Source organism: Corvus kubaryi, unplaced genomic scaffold (assembly GCF_017639235.1).
Source record: "Corvus kubaryi isolate FWS band 111438036 unplaced genomic scaffold, C.kubaryi_AGA036_p1.0 37135, whole genome shotgun sequence".
NCBI classification, from domain to species: Eukaryota; Metazoa; Chordata; class Aves; order Passeriformes; family Corvidae; genus Corvus; species Corvus kubaryi.
In genome coordinates this window covers 309,113-326,639 of record NW_024581035.1, presented here as the reverse complement: position 1 = coordinate 326,639, position 17,527 = coordinate 309,113, and the positions used below count along the sequence as shown (strand labels likewise).

General features: G+C 45.9%; 1 long non-coding RNA gene across 5 annotated transcripts in view; it reads right to left on the bottom strand.

Annotated features, from left to right (window-relative positions):
- The window catches only part of LOC121661322, a 30,004-nt gene extending 12,491 nt beyond the window's left edge, over window positions 1-17,513 (bottom strand). For 2 of the 5 annotated variants that reach the window (XR_006014913.1, XR_006014917.1), the window contains exon 1: window positions 4,422-17,513. This is a non-coding gene — a long non-coding RNA (uncharacterized LOC121661322). The remainder of the gene's footprint in view (window positions 1-4,421) is intronic. The other 3 variants (XR_006014914.1, XR_006014916.1, XR_006014915.1) reach the window with 3 other exon arrangements.
- Window positions 17,514-17,527: the final 14 nt, after the last annotated feature.

Here is a 17,527-nt window from a genome sequence, read left to right as displayed (position 1 = left end):
AGAGCAATCAGATGGAGACAAGCACCGGGAGATTTACAGCTGGAACAGCAGCATCCGTGCAGCCCCGGGGCTCCCGTTTCCCACCCCGATCCAAACACCATCTGCCTTTGCCAGAGCCTGGGAGAGCAGGGTGTCACCAGACGTGTTCCTCTGTATCCTGCCACCTCATAAAGCACATCTGAAAGAGAGCTCCCTGAATTTCTCAGTGAGTTCCCTCAGTTTGGGGGTTTCACAGTGCAGATTTACCTTATCCAAAGCTGCTTTTGTCCCAAAGCCTCCACCACTGACAGATCCAGCATTGCCTACATTCCATAGTAACGCTTCAGCACTGGGAAAGTTACGAAGGTCTGAACATAACTGAACTATTGCCCAGCAAATCGGGGACTAAACCAAATGGCTGAGCTCCTGAGGTGCAAAGGTAACCTGTGTGGGACAGAGAGCAGCTGAGCACCACCATTCCAAGGCAACAGTGAAGAGCCTCCCATCCCTGCAGGACAGCAGCTGGACGTGACGATATTGTGAGAGATGGGTAGATTCTTCCCTGAATAGAAGCAGCTACCTTGGCTTTTGCTGAGCAGACCCTGAGGAGGTCCCCTCACACCCCACATGAGATCATTTGGGTTTTCAGATGGAAGCTGATGCCAAACCATAGAATCCTTGAATAGTTTGGATTGGAAGGGACCTTCAACACCATCCAGTGCCACCCCCTGCCATGGGCAGGGACACCTTCCACTAGCCCAGGTTGCTCCAAGCCCTGTCCAACCTGGCCTTGGACACTTCCAGGGATCCAGGGGCAGCCACAGCTTCCCTGGGCAGCCTGTTCCAGGGCCTCAGCACCCTCACAGGGAGGAATGAAACAATACAGCTCAGGATAGGGCTGGACATGTGACTTCTCTTCTCTTCCCTTCTCCAGGGCCAGGCTCCCCACATGCTGTCCCGCAGCTCTGCTGGCTCCCAGTTGATGCCCTCGGGCTGCAGATGATTCCCATTCATGGCAATCTGCGGCAGGGCCAGTTTTGGAATGAGTTGGAGCACTGTAGTGCTTTGTTCTGTAAATGTTTACCCGGCACACATCAGCCCCTTCGCTCCAGCACGCCGGGATAGCAATCCGCGTGGGAATGAAAGGGAAAGGGAGACAGGCTCTGCTGTACAGACGCACACAAAACTGCCAGAGCTTTGGATGCAGCCACTCGGAAGACATTGCGCCATTCCCCTGATTTATCTCATGTTGTTCCAGCCAGAGAAAATAAAACCCTAAATAATTCCATCATTTTTGATGTCCGGCCTTTTATGAATTCCAAGGGACATTTGTGGGAACGCTTCCCACTCAGCTTCTAATTTGATGGAGGTTATTTGAAACGCGTTGAATATTTTTTTCTCCCTTTACAGATAAAACAGCCCCTCCAGGAGGACGTGGAAATAAATAGCAAGCGAGGGAGATGAACGGGAAACCTTCACTCACAAGGTAAAGACAGGGTCTTTGCACGCTATCGTTTTTTTCCCCTATGGAATGATGAGTTCTGCAGCAGGCATAAGTGCATGAGGAATATTCCTTGTTTAAATCCCTCTGTTAATTTAAGTCTTGGAGTCACGGGCTGGCAGATTTAACCTGCTTTGCTCCCTCACTCCGGCTGCAGAGACAATCCCCACAGGGACATAACGCCCGTGGCCTTGCCAGGTCTGAGCCATCCCCAGGATGGGATGAGCCGGAACAAAGCAGGAGAGTCCCTGGAGGAGACAAAGCACTGCTCTCTGTTGTGAGCACAGAGGCAATTTCAATCCCATTAGCTCCAGGAGACAGGACTTCTCCCGAGGCAATGGGAAGCGCTGCTCTAAAGGAGACAGACACACTTGGGACCACGGGGAATACAAGTCCTGGCTCTGGAGGGACACAACTATTCTGAAACGAGGGAAATGAGGCAGGGACACCTTCCAATAGACCAGTTTGCTCCAGGCCCCATCCAGCCTGGCCTTGGACACCTCCAGGGATGCTACAGCAAGAGCCCTGCCTGTAAAAGACCAAGGTTTAGGCAATGCTTGTGCTTCCTTTCTTTTCACTTCTCACTGTTAGGGCACCACATCCATGCAGATGATCATTCCCCAAAAACCTGGAGAAAGCACATCAAAGCATTTTGCACAGAATAATTAAATAAACAAACTGGTGAAAGGGTTTCAATCCCTAATTCCCACAAAATCACTCGATGACAAGGGAATTTGCTTCCCTGAGCAGGTCCATTGTCTATTGATGGCGGGGACTTTGCAGCCACCCAGGAGGGTGCTGGCCACCAACCCAGCTCCCATGGCTCCTTCCTGGCTCTATCATCTTCCACACAGTGCTCCAAAGATGGACAAAGCACACGAATGGAACCTCACAACAGGGGGAATTTAAATACTGTATATATCCATGGGTTTTATAATTAAGGTGCTTCAGACAATGCACAAACAGTTATTCATTCTTTCCACCAAAGTTCAACAATTTGGTCAAAACCTGTGGTTTCAGGCACATTTTCTGCAGCACAACCCTCAGCTTACTCAGTATGACACTTCATTAGCATTGAATTCAAATGTAAAGATTGATTCTGATTAAATCTTCAGGGCACACAGGAAAAGGGAAAAACCAGTAACCTATGTTAAGCCCTTATTATCCCTTGATTTGAATAAGTTCTTAATATATTTAGTGAGCAATGGAGGAACATTTTAACAGAAATTTTTCCATCTGCTCTACTGGGAAGCAACAGCAATTAATTTTGAAAATATTTATAAATTTTGTTTTGCAATTACTCTGTGTTTTGGAACTATTTGTAAGCTACTAATTTCTGTAAATATTTATTTTTCAAAATAGCGATTTCTAAACGGATATTCCTAGAAATCACTATACATTAAGGGGAAAAAACTTACTTTTCCTCATTTGTGCAGCCACTCTTAAAAGAAAATCTCTTCAGAGAGGGAATCCCAGGATGGTTTGTGTTGGAAGGGACCTTCAAGACCATCTTGTTCCCACCCCCACCATGGGCAGGGACACCTTCCACTATCCCAGGTTGCTCCAGGCTCCATCCAACCCAGCCTTGGACACTTCCAGGGATGGGGCAGAGAGGGAATAACAGAGGCAGCTGCTTCCCTGTTTTTGCCCTGGGTCTCATCCCTGGGGCTGGTTAGGCCCTGTCCCATCCGCACAGTTCAGAACCTCCAATTCACAGGTTCACCACACTGTTCCCAATTCCCTCAGAGACAGGGAAGAAGGGAAAAGCCAAATTCAGAACCACTAGTCCTGTTCTGATATCTCCAGAAAAATATCCAGAATTTAGACGGTGATCTCATGGTGACTGCCCTTGTCGAGTTCAGAGGGAAGACCCCTGACTAACGAGGATAACGCACTGGGAAGTAGAGGAATTTCTGTTTACCCTAAGCCAACACCAAGGCTTCGCCCCAGGATGTGCAGCCCTGTGGGCCGCTCTGGGCACTTATGGAAGTATCCAGCAGGCTTTTGCCGTGGGCAGTGATGTTTGCTGTCAGGGCACTCCCGCTCCCATCCCGTTTATTCCAGGGGGATGCTTTGACAGGGTTTCATTATCCCCCGTGGGGCCCTTGACAAGCGAACAGGCTCTGAAGTGAGAGCAGTGGGAAGCATCCTGCAGCCCGGCTCCCTCACTCTCTCTGTGGTTCCCACTTCCAGGCACGCTGAGCCCTTGGCAGACTGTCATCTCTCTGTCACTGCTCTGTCAGCTGCCTCCGGGGAGCCGGGAATCAGACGGAAAGTACAGCTCTCACCAGCCAGCATCGGCATCGCCCTCCTCCTGCCTGACAGCAAATCCCCAGATCTTCCACGTGGGTTTATTATCCCTATCAGAGGTGGCTCTGTTGTGCAGGCAGTGATCCAGGGAGCAGGAGGGTTGCGGTGACACTCCAGAGGATGGTGGCAGGCTGGGGAATGAGCCGTGGGTCAGTGCACAGGGCACATTTGCCCTCGTCTGTACACAAACTTTGACTTTGGGCTTTGGCCACTTAATTTCTCTGCAAATAAAGCCACGGACTGATGGCACTATCCAGGTGTCAATCCCGACTGTCAAACAGCTAAAATCCCAGCACTGATCAGTGCTATGGGCTCCAAGGCCACACTGGATGGGGCTTGGAGCAACCTGGTCTAGTGGAAGGTGTCCCTGACCATGGCAGGGGGTTGGAATTGAATGAACGTTAAAATCCCTTCTAACCCAGACCATTCCAGGATTTTATGATCTTTCACAAACAAGCTTTTAGCCCCTATTCCAGGAAAAACAACTGCAAATATGAGCTCAGGCATGTAAATTTTCCCCACAAAGGTCCACACCTCCTGATGTTTTAACCACTCCTCCCCAAAACCATCAGGTACTCTGCCCCAAACAGACTGTGAAGCCCCCAGACCCCGCTGGAGCACAGATACGCACGGAGTGGCTGTGGAATGCGCTAAAGCAACAGGAAAATAGCTGCAATATCTGAAATTCCGGTCATCGTGGGAGACCCGCCAAAGCTCTCCGGCTCGGAACTCCCGCCCCATCCATCGTGAAGGCCTTGTGGCAGCACCTGTGGCAGATAAAAATCTCTGACGGCGCTTTACTTTTGAGAGTGCCATCCATCCCAAGCAAATGAACCTTTTCCTTACAATCCATCTGCTCCGGCTCCAGGATGTGGCAGAACACTTTGTAAATGGGGATGTGATGAAAGTCATCTCCCACGGCGAAACTCCCCCGTTCCCTCGGCCACCAACACCCCCAGGCTCCCCTTCCTTGAGCAGCACAAAATCTATGGGCTGTGTTTGGATTTATTTATGTGCCAACTGCCTTTCCCAATACACCTTGTGCAGGAGGAAGAATGATTGGAATGACTGCTGTAATTGAGGAGCACAGTCTATTCTACTTCTTTGTTATAATCAGGAATTCTGACAAATCATTTTTCCCCAAGCCTGTGGCTGGTAAAATGATTTAAGACACCAGGATTTCAGCCAAGCAGGGTAAGAAAGGCCTTTTCCCAGCTCGAAGCAATAGCCAGCACAGCCCCTCTGCACCGCTGTTTATTATACACCTCATTTACTCTGATCTACAGCTAATACTGAACCAAAGCTCAAAGCCTGTGAAAGTCACATTTTCCTACGTGGGGAAGGCAAGTTTGGCTCGTCTGAAGCATGTCCTTCATCCCTACCCAGCATCATTCCACCTGGGCTATCCTTGCCTCCCTTCACTTAAAACTTTGGGTCTTGTATCATCTCTTCTCCAACCTACAGATCAAAAGGCTTGGAGTAGGATATTTCATATATTTGCCCTTCCTAAAGATGAAAAAGATGAACTACCTTCCGTGTAATTTGGATAACACCTGGATTTCTCCAAGGCTTTTCTCCAGCCACACCAGCTCCTGCACTCTTTAATCTCCTCCCTGTAACTTTTCCACGCTTTTTGTCTGTGCCACAGGGGATTTCTTACCTCTTTGTGCATCTTCATAAACCGGACGTGTCCGCAGCAGTGGAACTCCAGGAAACACAAGGCAAAATGACAAGGCTGCAAACCCATGTGCCTAATTTCACAGTCCGGTTCCTCGACATGGAAGACAGCCCTGTCTCCCTCGTGCATCCTCCAGCCTCGCAGGCCTACGCAATTTATATTCACCAACCACCTGACACACCTTTTTACGGATTAAACTTCCAGCCCGGAGCCTATTAAAACATCAACAGACAATGCAAAAGTTACTAAAAGCTCTAAAACCTCCCTCTGTCACTGCAGGTAACCAGCATCCTGTAACAGGGGTTTAATATACACAGACAGTACCTGCACCTGAAACATTTGGATTCACTTTGGAAGGGTGAGGATTTGGGGAATACCTCCACTGGAAGCAGCTGCAGCAGGAAAATCCGGTCCCCTGTGTTTCCTCTACCTGTTCTATCCTCTCCCAGATGCCACCATGGCCCTGAAGCTTTGCAGCTCCTGCCTTTGCAGTTTTTCTAACAAGCTAAATCCTGCTGCGCTTGGAAGCCAGCCCCTGGAGCTTCAGGCTATGCCCAGGATGTGTTTTCATCTCCTTTGCAATAATTGTTCCTATATATAAGCAGTCAAATAGCACGCTCTGGTACAGGTAAATATCCCACTGTACAAATGAAGCCTGAAGCAAAAAGCATTGCTAGAACAAACCACATATTTACAAACAAAACCAGGAGCAAATGGGTCCTGGGGGGAATCACAGGAATCATCCCACAATATACTGCACTGATACGGCAGGATTGTATATGGCTTAAATGGAAATAGGAAGTTGGATTTCAAACCCTTCACTTCTCTGAGGGGCTGATTCCTCTCTGCTGCTGAAAAAATACCTGAGGTGCTCAAGCTATAAAACCTGGAGTGCCTTTCCCCCAATTTGTGGATTGAAATGCATTAGAAATCTCAGAAGAATCATTCCCATGAGAAGCAAGGTCAAGCCAAGCAGAATTCCTATTCAACCTTTCAAGCACTAACTTGGTTTTTAATTTCTTTTTTAAACTATTGCAGAATCCATTTGGGTTGAAGACAGATGTCACAGCAAAGCCATTAAACAATGCCAAGGATGCTCTGAGCAACCTCCAAAGTTGCCTTGAGGAGGCCAGGGTGCTAATTCATCAGGAACAACATTATTTGTGATATCCGCTGATTTCTGCTCTGTGACTCATTCGCACCTTTCCTGAGTTAGGGATACACTGAGGAAAGGAATACACTGAAATCTTGAACTAGCAACTATCCTCCAGTACTTAGTAACAGATTATGTAATTTATTCCATATAACCTATGCTAATCTTGAAAGGGAAAATGTATGGAGAAAATTTGCTCATTTCCCACCCAGGAAGGCGGGAAATTCCTCCATTAAAAAACCAGGGGCTTAAAAACATTCCCACCTTTGAGAGAGAGGATGCAGCAGAATCAAGGGGTAAGACATGACCCTGCAGACTTTAAAATTATCCCTACCTAAGGTCACCCTTGTTTGGCAAGACTGAGACGAGAGAAACTGGTGCCTTGGGGTTATGTGCGCATGCATGGCCGTTACTCCCACATCCAAAATAAATCCCTGCCTGCCCATCCTGGCTATAATTTTATATCACATTTCCCTGCCATCACTGACTCCTTTCACAGCTGCATTTACATCCAGATTTTCTTTCCCTCAGATTTAAAGCTGCAGAGCAGCAGCAGATTAGGGAAACAAGGCCCGTCCTCGGGACAATGCAGGGGCTGCAATTTCATCCCTGGGATGAGGCTGCTCCACTTGAATCCTGCCTTTGTGCTGGGGGCACCAACGGGAACCTCTCCCCGATCCCTGAATCACTCCCACCTTGTATTCAGTTACAGACGGCACTCAGCACCATCCAGCTCCTTGCAACATCCACATCTCCGAGGGAAGGAAAGGCAGGACAGGGCTGGATCCACCCAGAGCTGCACCTGTGTCATTTAGTCCCCCAACCTCCACTTCGGCAGCGGTGGCACCGTTCAAGCCTGCAATTAGTATTTGCCAGGGAGATTCCTTGTGAAAAAATCACCATTTCCCATTCTCCTAAGGAAAAATAAATATTACCCTTCTCTTTCCCCAGCCTTCAATCCCAAAGCCCGGCATATTAATGGCCGTGACTTTTGCTCCTGACAGCGGAGGCCTGGTTTTTCCCTCAGAGCCTTGCACAACCCAGGAGATGCAAATAGGGGAAATCCGTGGGAAAACACATGTCCTAAACCTCAGGGATCCTTTGGGAGAAGGGCAACACGTGGAAGACTCCATTTGAATTATTATATATATCAAGGAAAGGGGACAAGGAAAAGGATACTGCAGAAGGGCTCAAATCCCACTGCATTATCTAATAATAATTATAATCTAGAACACAGAACATCCAATAAAACCCCTTCCCAGGGAGGCAGCTCCAGTTCTCTGGGAGATGCCGACAATGTCGCTGTGCTTCCCTTCTTTTGTTGCTTTTTTTTGGGGGGGTGGGAGGGTATTTGTTTGTTGATATGGGTTTTTTGAAGGTCGCAGAGCCGCAAGAGGCAGCAGAAAAACACTTTTCCCAAGGAGCGGGATGCTCCTTCCCGGCTTGCCGCGATCGCGACGCCAGGTGGCAGCGCAGCCCCAGCCACGGACTGCAGCGGGAACAAGGGACGGATTGGAAAACAGGAGGAAAAAAAGATGAAAAGGGGAAAAAGCGGTGGATGCCTAATAGGCTGTCCTACAGGAAAAGCAGCCCTGCTGCGGGAATAGCTTCAGTGGGATGCTTCAGCTTCTAGACCTGGGAAAAAGCAGCCCAAGGTGCCAAAGGGCTGGCACAGAGGACATGGATACGTGGACACAGATGTAGAATGCTGACACATGTACAGGGATGCATACATTTGTTATTCTGCCTCGACCCCTCAAAAAACCAAAAATCATCTTATTTCTAGTCAGAAACGCATATTAATGTAAATTTCAAATAATGCCGTAAACTGGGATTTTGGGATCTCAAACATCAGTCAGGCTGAGCAGCAGATTTTGGTTTGGTTTACGCCTTTTAAAATGCGATTTAAAAGCAAAATAGCACATTTGCTGAGGAAAGCCATCCTTTGAAACAGATAGAGAGAAGCAAAGGTGACGCTGGGAAACACAGGGCTATTTCCAAGCCCAGAAATGCCCAGAAGTAAAGTGGAAAGGGTTTTCCAGTCTGCATGGGAGGCAGGAGGGGCTGGCTGCAAGTTTATCAAGCTCCAGGGTGAAACTAAGAAGCATTTTCTTCCTGTAATACAATCAGAAAGCTACCAGTCTAAATCACAGAATGAATCATGGATCTACTGAACAGTTTGGGTGGGAAGAGACTATAAAGCCCATCTGATTCCAACCCCTGCCATGGGGCAGGGACACCTTCCACTAGACCAAGTTGCTCCAAGCCTCATCCAACCTGGGCTTGGACACGTCCATATTCTCCTGGCCAACTTCTACCCTTCCCTTTTTGCCTCACAGAATAACTCTTTGGCTAAAACCACTTTCCAGGCCCTTTCTGCTGTGTAACCACAGCTCCTCCCAGCCTTTGTCTGTCGGCAGGACTGAATGAGCTGGGAATTGGCCTCTCCTTCCCTGAAATTGATACCTTCAGTGTCAACAAACCGAGAGCAAGGCAGAGAGCAAAGAGCAGCACTCGAACGACTGAGTGCTGGAGCAGCCTGTCCAGAGAGGGGCTGGGAAGTCTCCTTCCCTGGGGATATTCAAAGCCATCTGGACATAATGCTCTGGGGAGGGGAATTCCCGCCGAGCAAGGATTTTTCTGGGAGGTGGCTGTGTCTTCATAGTTCTCACAGAGTGAAGCAAAGCATTAGGAAAAAAATGCAAATAAAGGCAGCGAGGAGAGTGAGGGGGCAGCAATGCTCCAGTAGTTGTAGGAATATTGGTGTTCAGCTCAACTGAACTGCCCCTAAAATGTCAATAAGAACTGTACTGGCTCGCCTTGCATGACTGGTCTCTTGCCATGGATAAACTCTCACAGCACACCTGACACACCTTTCCATGGCCCTGCACTGGGCAGGGACTGCTCAGTGCTCTCACACAGCTCCACCCCTGAGAATCAATTGTTCTCCACCGGGAAGTTTCTGAACCATGCAGATACGGGAGGCTGAAGGAACTCTCCCTTGGCACCCAGCCTTTCCATGGACACTGAAGAGGGGTGACAACCTGGCCTACATTTTACACAGGTCATGGTGGTTCAGGTAATTCAGCCTCAAATATAGTTCAAACTGAGTTTGTAGGCTAAAGGCTTGAGAAATCAGCCTTAAAAGAGTGACCAGAATTACACACTGCTTAAATCCCTCCAGCCTCAACAGTGATATTTTAACTTAGCCTGAACAGCTGGCCTCTGGTTGCCACCCACACAGCTCCTTTATTCCCCTCTCCCATACTGGGATATAGATCATGTTCCCAGTTGTGGTGTGAGAAAAGGGACCTCCCATCCCAGCACCCCAACCTTGAGGGCTCCTGCACGGCCCAGGGCACCTGCCTTCTCCTGCATCCCAGCCAGGAGCAGAAGGGAGGGATGTGAGAGCAGGAGATGAAGGGCATCCATGAGGAGCCCCTACACAGAACACCCACGGTCACCGAGCATGTGGTAGAAATAGTCCTTCCTGTCCCGGAGCAGAATGGGGAAAACTGAGAGCACTAAAGACTGAACCATGAAATAGCCTGGCCAGAGGAAGGCCACAGGGGGTACCTTTTGGGGAGGGCAATGACCTGGAAAAGGTGCAAGGACACGGCAGGAGCATGAGGCAGAGTGGACAGCCAGCACCATGGGGGGACAGCCCGGACATGAGCTCCTGAGAACTTCCACAAACACATTCCTCATGCCATAGGATGGATAAATAAAGGAGAAGGTCACACACTTGCCCTTCCTTCCTCACCCTCAAGAATTCCCTCTGTGTCTTCTCTCCTACAGCAACTCTGTGTGCCCTCACCAGGGAAGCCACCCAGGTGGACATGTGGTGGCTCCTGTGACACAAATAAGAGTTTCCAGCTTTCCCAACCTTTCCTCCCACACCCAGGGAAAGCAAGACTGCCCAGAAACTGTCCATAACAACACATCTGGTGAAATGGTTTGGGTCTGTGGAATATTTCCTGAAGATACAGGAATGATCTAAGAAACTAGTAGCAAGGAAATTGGTCATGGGTCTGGGAATGATAACCTGTCCTAAAGTTGCTCTTGTATTATTTGATCAACGATGACAATTTGTTACTTCCAAAAAGTTGTTTTACTTGTAATGTTACTTTAACCTTCTTAAATAAAAGTTATTCTTAAATACCCCCCTTCCCCTTAATTTCATACAGCAATCTCATCAGGCTCCCATGGATAGGCTGGAATGTTTCCTACTGTTACCTTGAGATGCTCTTCTCTTTACATCCACTAAATGTACACTTAGAACACAAAACCCAAAGAAAAATAAAATTAAAGAAGCCAATGAATCTTTCAGGAATCCCAAGTGTCCCACACAGGTGTGGATTCGTTTGCCTTTTTGGGAAAAGCATGGATTCTCAGAGTCCTGCCCCTCATTACACGTCACTCCTTACCCCCTGGTTTCTTCACTGCTCCGTCTGCTTTGTGAGGCCGCTCTGAAAGAGACAAACAAACAGGGAATGACCTCGGGTTTATTCCCATGGGGTTATTTTTAACCTGGATCTTCTCACCGGGTTTGTGGTGCAGCTCCACAAAAAGGAGATGAGTCTGCAAAAACAAGGAGCCATTTGCAGTCCACGGCAGGAGGAGTGGCCAGCGGGAGTGAGTCCTTAAAAAAGAATGGATAAATCTCTTGTACCTGAGTAACACGAGCAATGGGATCAAGGAAAAAAACTGTTCCCTTTGCTGTACCCAACCATCAATCACACTCCAAGTTCTTATCACTTCATCTAAAAAACCAAACTGTAGCATTTTTTTCTGATTAAAGTAATGCAGATTTTAATTCATGCATCTCCTTGTCACGCTTTTCTCAGCACCACCAAAAGACCCAACAGGGCCCCTTTTCCCAGACCAAAGGCTGCAGAGCCAAAACCAACAAAAAGGAAAAGCTAAATAAACATTTCTTTCATCAAGAAGCTCATAGGTGAGGCTTGAAGCGTTGAAAGGTCTTATCTGCAGTGAAATCGAATGCCCAAACTAAATCTCAGCTTGGAAACATTCCCTGGGGTGAGGCTGCCTCCACCCGAGAGCCAACAGAGCTGAGGCAGGACATAAGGGATACACAGGAGCTTTCCATACCAGAACTGGGATGGAGCTATTGGAACAGCTTCTGGCAGAGTTACAGGGTCCCCAGGTGAGTTATCCTGGAAAGCAGAACCAGGAGGGCAGGAAAATGCCAAGGGGGCTTTGGGAAAGTGGCAAATCAACACCTGGCACATTCAGAAACTACACAGAGTAAAAATGCTGCTGGGAAAGGCTGATGCACCAAAAGGGGAAGATTCAGAAACATTCAGAGAAAGGCATAAAAGCATAGAAAAACAGGGCACAACAGAGGAGAGCATCTTACAAATACAGGCAAATGTGTTAATTCCTTATAGAAATCTCTTTTCTCTACATATCTATTTGCTGTCTCTATTAAGTTTTCCTCAGTGGGCATCTCCTGGAGCTGAAAACTCTTATCCTTGCTCTAAATCTCACAGGAGGAGAAGATGGGAAATTATTCAAAGCCTCTATGTGAGATTATCACGTGTCTGCTGCTTCATTTCAAGACGCAAACGAGTTGTTTGTGTTTGGAATGAGAACAACTTCTTCCCATCAGGCTGTCACAGGAACTCAGTGCATCTTTTTGCAGTGAGCTTGGAAAATGACCAGGTGAGCTTTGGGGAGCACAAAGAACAGAGAGACGTCCATGAGGATGCTGAACATTTCTATGCCAACTGCAGCTCATGTCCAACCAGCCCCTTAATTCCAAGCATCCTCCTGACCTTTGCCCCTTCTAGTTTAAAACACCTGCTCTAATTCTGCATTGTCCTGTAACAGCAGCACACACAAACACAAAAAATGCTGCTTGTATCTCTCCCAGGTTAATCATTACACTGCACAGCCCACTCGGTGCAACACTGTGTCAGGAGTAATGGGACAAGGAATTCTTCCTTATGTCCAAAGGAACATCTCATTTTCACCTCCAGCCCTCTGGGATTTCCCAATCCCAGCTTTACCCATTTGTTTTCCAAAATTCAAGATTCTCTATAAAGGAGAGCACTGTCTATATTTATGTGTATGTGAGCTACACTCCTCATAAGTAACCTCCCCGCTTTATGACATCTAGCAAGACTTTTTTTCCCTAACAGGCTATACCCGTAGATACTCAATTAAAATTTTGACAGTTAGCTTGTCCTAAGTGATTCTTAAATACATAGGAAGCTAATAAAACATTTATAATAATATAAAACTCTGGTAAAATTTGATCACTATGTGACAGAATCACGGGGGGAACAAGAAGAACAGGTGCACAGTAAAACCACTCTGTCTCCATTACTATCATTACAGAGATGTACAAATTGAGATTATTTTAGTCTCTTAGTCTGGAATAAAAGTGTCTACAGGTGTTCCCTCCATTAAGAGTATTTGGCTGCCAAAAATCTTGGTGCTCATCTGCAAAAGTCAGAGTCTCTGTTGTTTCTTTCCTTAGTAACCATTCCCCACCAGTTCTTCCACCCATTATTTCATTAAAATATAATTATACCAACATTAGAGAGTCAATTAACGTTCTGAGCAGGGCAATTGTGCTCTGTAAGTCAGTGCTTCTGTTTTGCACAGACCAGCGCTCCTAACCCCGTGGAAGGCTGGTGTTTGTGCCTCAAAAACCCATCTGACACACTTGAATCCTTCAATCCCAGCCCATGCTGTTCTTTTAAGGAGCAATTCCTAAATCAGCTCAGTAACAACCCAAGGAAGGTTTGGTACTCTTGATCTGTTCATTTCCTTAACTACTGCGTAGTACCTCAATAATATAAGCCCCATGTACCTAAACAAGTGGCTGAGTCTATCCTCTACTCTAAGAGTAAATTGCAAAATAGGAATTTCCAAGACTTCCCTAAATACTGTTTAACCTTCCATCCCCTCAATATATGAGGAATATAATCTTTTCTATCCAATTTTTGTTCCATTACCAGGAATCCAAAACATTGTGTGTTTCGTTATTTTACAGTGAAATGACATTCAACATTTGCTGGCTTTCGAGAAAGCACACACATCTGTAAATAAATCAGGTTTGTAACTTTTAAAAGGTGTCATTATCATTAGGACAAGTAAGGCTCAACTGTGGTATTTTCCAACCAGTGGCAGAGCACTGTCTTAGAAGATGAATTCAGTTTCTTTTAGGTGTCTTCTCTGTTCAGTGCATGATAACTAATATTGATCAGAGGGGTGACTAAAGCCTCAGACCCAGTACTGGGATGCAGTCCAGAGGTAAACACATATTTTTAAACACTTTTTAAAATGTTTCTTCAGCCATCTGGCTGATTTCAACACTGGCTGGGCACCAACAGCAATCACTGCTAGATTCTGTGTCTGAAACACAGGAACAATTTGCTTGCTGTGGCAGAGAGGGGATTGAGATAACCACAGTAACAGCTCATGCTTGAACTTAGAAGAAAGTTGAAACACAACAGGTATTTCTAGAGATGAGGTGGATCAGACTCATCAGGAATTTGGCAATACAATTAACGCAGCAACTGCCTCTTCTTGCAAAAGAATTGCAGCATGTTTGTACCAACAGAGACTACTCAAGAAATCCATCATCTCATCTAACGTGACTGTGAAAAACCTTTCAGCCCTGCTTTTGAAGTGATGCATTTACCATGTACAGGAAAACAACAAAACAAAAACCACTGTGCCAGGTATGTCCACCAACTGCAAAAAATTTGAAATCTCATTAAGAAACCTAACTAAGAAGTCTAACTAACCATTTTACATTTCAACTGAATCAAAGCTCCTACAGGAAATCGATCTACACTCACAAAAAATAGCAATATTTTTGATTTCAAATACATATCATGCACCACGGTAAATACTGAGAAGAAAAACTCTGTGTATCCTAATAAGCAACCACATTTATATACACGCACACGGTGGGTACTTTGAGGCAACCAGCATTCAATTGAACAAAAACATACTTCCAACAACAGCATTTCTCTATTAAATCCATGTTTATTGCTTAAGTTTTATCACAGTGGAGATTAAATTATGCTTAATCATCCGGTCAGTGCTTTTGTACCTTTTTTAATGCCAAAAGACCCCCACATTTTAAACCAAGTCATTCATACACTCTAAGTCTTCTCACCATCCCACCATTCATCACCTCTGTGTGCTCCTGTAGTTGCCATGGGCTGTAAGATTGTAAAAAGGTATAGCTAAGAGGCTTATATTTATAATACCATTTTTTTCTTCAAGTATTCAGAGAGCAGCACAAGTAGCTGCCCTACGTATTAGAAACATATCTGCACTGTTATTTATTGCTGTAGGACCGAGGTTCCTGATGGAATGGTGGTGAAATTTTGCATCACTGTGTATGAAGATGAGCTCAGCATCCCGTCATCACCCCAACTCCTCCCATGTTAGTGAGCGACAACAAGGCAAAACGGGCTTCCCTCCTTTCTCTTTCAGCCACGGGACCTCGAACTACAAATAAATAAAGCGTAGACTCACAACGTGTGTAGTGCAAATTCCAAGTAAACAGAATGACATGGAAAGAAAACTCATAGTTGCCAACTTTGGTTCAGCAGGGCAGCAATGATTCCACGCCCGGCATTCCCGCCCTCAGAGCACACACCACCGCCAGCGTCCCGTGTCGGCGACAATGATTGAAGGAGATTGTTGGAGGCAGGGGGACTCAGGGCCACCTCCGCACACCGGGTGGCCAGGCCCCACCCCACACATCCCACCAGCCCCAGGCAGGACAGCTGGACACCGCCCACGGCGCGGAATTCCTATTGGCAACTACGTGGAACATGGATTGCATGGCCCAGACTAATAGAAGGTAATATTTCTGTTTTTCCAGATACAACCATTGAAAGAGAACATCTACAACATTGCGACTCAGAAAGAACTTAATGAGAATTAACAGGAAAGACACTCAACTCTGGGGACACAGGGGGAGTGCTGTGTGGGGGTCATTCCCTTTAAACAAACCCCAAGGAGCAGTTTGAGTCTGCACAGCTCTGGGCCATTACAAAACATTCTGCACTAAGCACAGGGCTAGGTTTTCGCAAGTTGTTGGTTTTGGATTTTTTTTTTGTTGCCGTTGTTTCACTTATTTTTCTTAATTATGTAAACCTGCTTCCCACACAGCCGTATTTGGAACTGAAATAAGACTCCCTAATATTTTTGTGGCATAAATTCTGTATGGAGAGAAAGGCGACAAAATTTTGTCTCAATTAAAATCAGGACATACTGTAGACTTGCTCAGGACCCTTTTCTCTAAAGTACTGGTAGCGAGCAGAAGAGTCATGCAGCTTTATCAGTAAAACGAGTACATATTTTTGCCATTTTTCTTCAGTGCTCATTAAGATTTTTTTTTTAACGTCTGTGTTCTCAGTCCACAACTTGCTGTTTCTTGCAAAAAGACTGGGGGAAATAATTTATGTTTTAAACAGCATTCTTACACAACAGGTTGAACCTTCAACAAAGGAAACACAGAACTAGCACTAGAGAGTTCTCTCAGCTAAAGAATATTAAAAGAATAAAAAAATAAAAGGAGAACACCTCTGCAAATAAAAGGAAACCTCTCTGCATTTGGGACACACACATTGACCTTTTAAAAACTGAAAATTCATAAATATGGTCATTGTATAGAACTTCAGAGAATTAAGGCTTCTAAAAACTTTAGTGCCAAAATAACCTCTCTGCATCAGTATTAAGAATAAAGTATTTTCCATTTTAGGTTGTGCTTGCCTTTTTTTTTTTTTTTTTTTTTAAAGGCTGCTCTTAGTTCCATAGAATTTTGTCACATAATATTACATACTGAAGGGGAGTGTTAGAACTGCTTATTGACGTTTTAAGTAGTTGTTAGACTAAGTTACAGCGATAAAATTTGATTACTGATCTGATTCGTTACTACTTTACATGGGGCTGTTGGCTCATTTCACCTTTTTTTCATGCTTAATGTGGCCATTTCTTCTATACTTGCCATTGGGGATCCCGTTCTGGCAGTGTCCATTAACAGCACTATGTTTGTCATTTGACCAGAGATGTTTGCTCTGCTTGCAGATTAATTTTGTCATCCTGGCCAAAACATAGTATAGTAAGGCAGCACCCACTAGTAGGACCAAGGCAATATCCAGTAAGAAATACTGAAACAGGGAGATGCTGTAAACAGCAGCACGTAGATGCTGGGCTCCGTTGTGGCGCAGGATGTAATTGATCCAGTACACAGTCCGGTTCACAGGGTGCCCAGGCTGGTCCTTGTGGATCTCCGACAGCCTCTGCGCCCGCTGCCGGTAGCTGGGGGGAGGCAAGCAAACAAGAAGAAAGGAAAAGCGGTCATCTCATGTTATTGTGCAACTGAATTCCTGGAGAAACACACAACAGCGAGAAACCTGGCCTTGATTTTGCAATAAACCATTTCCACCCAGGTCCGGAGTTTCGCCCAAAACTCTTTGTTTTTCACCCCGGCAGCTGATCCTGTCAAATTCTTCCTCTCCTGCCTGCAGGGTCGACAGGTTATTTACACAGGACTTGCCTTTACACCAAGGATAATTGCACAAGGGAAAGGTGATGAAACTGATGTTATCAAGGTCGCTATCAACATTCCTCCTCTCTGCCACTGGCTCCTGACAGGATTCTCCTTTCTCAGAAAGACTCAGTTCCCATGAAAGCAAGAAGCATCAACAGCACTAACTAGGGTTAGCCCAATACAATATATTGCCAGCTAACCCTACTTTTAATGTGGAGATGACAGGTATTACTGGCCGGAAAAGGAAAATAACACTTTAAATATTACTATTTTATAATAAAATCACAGAACTTAGAGTCACTCCTTCTGAATACCTCCCCATTTTAGCTACAACCCAAACTAAGTACATGTATCTTG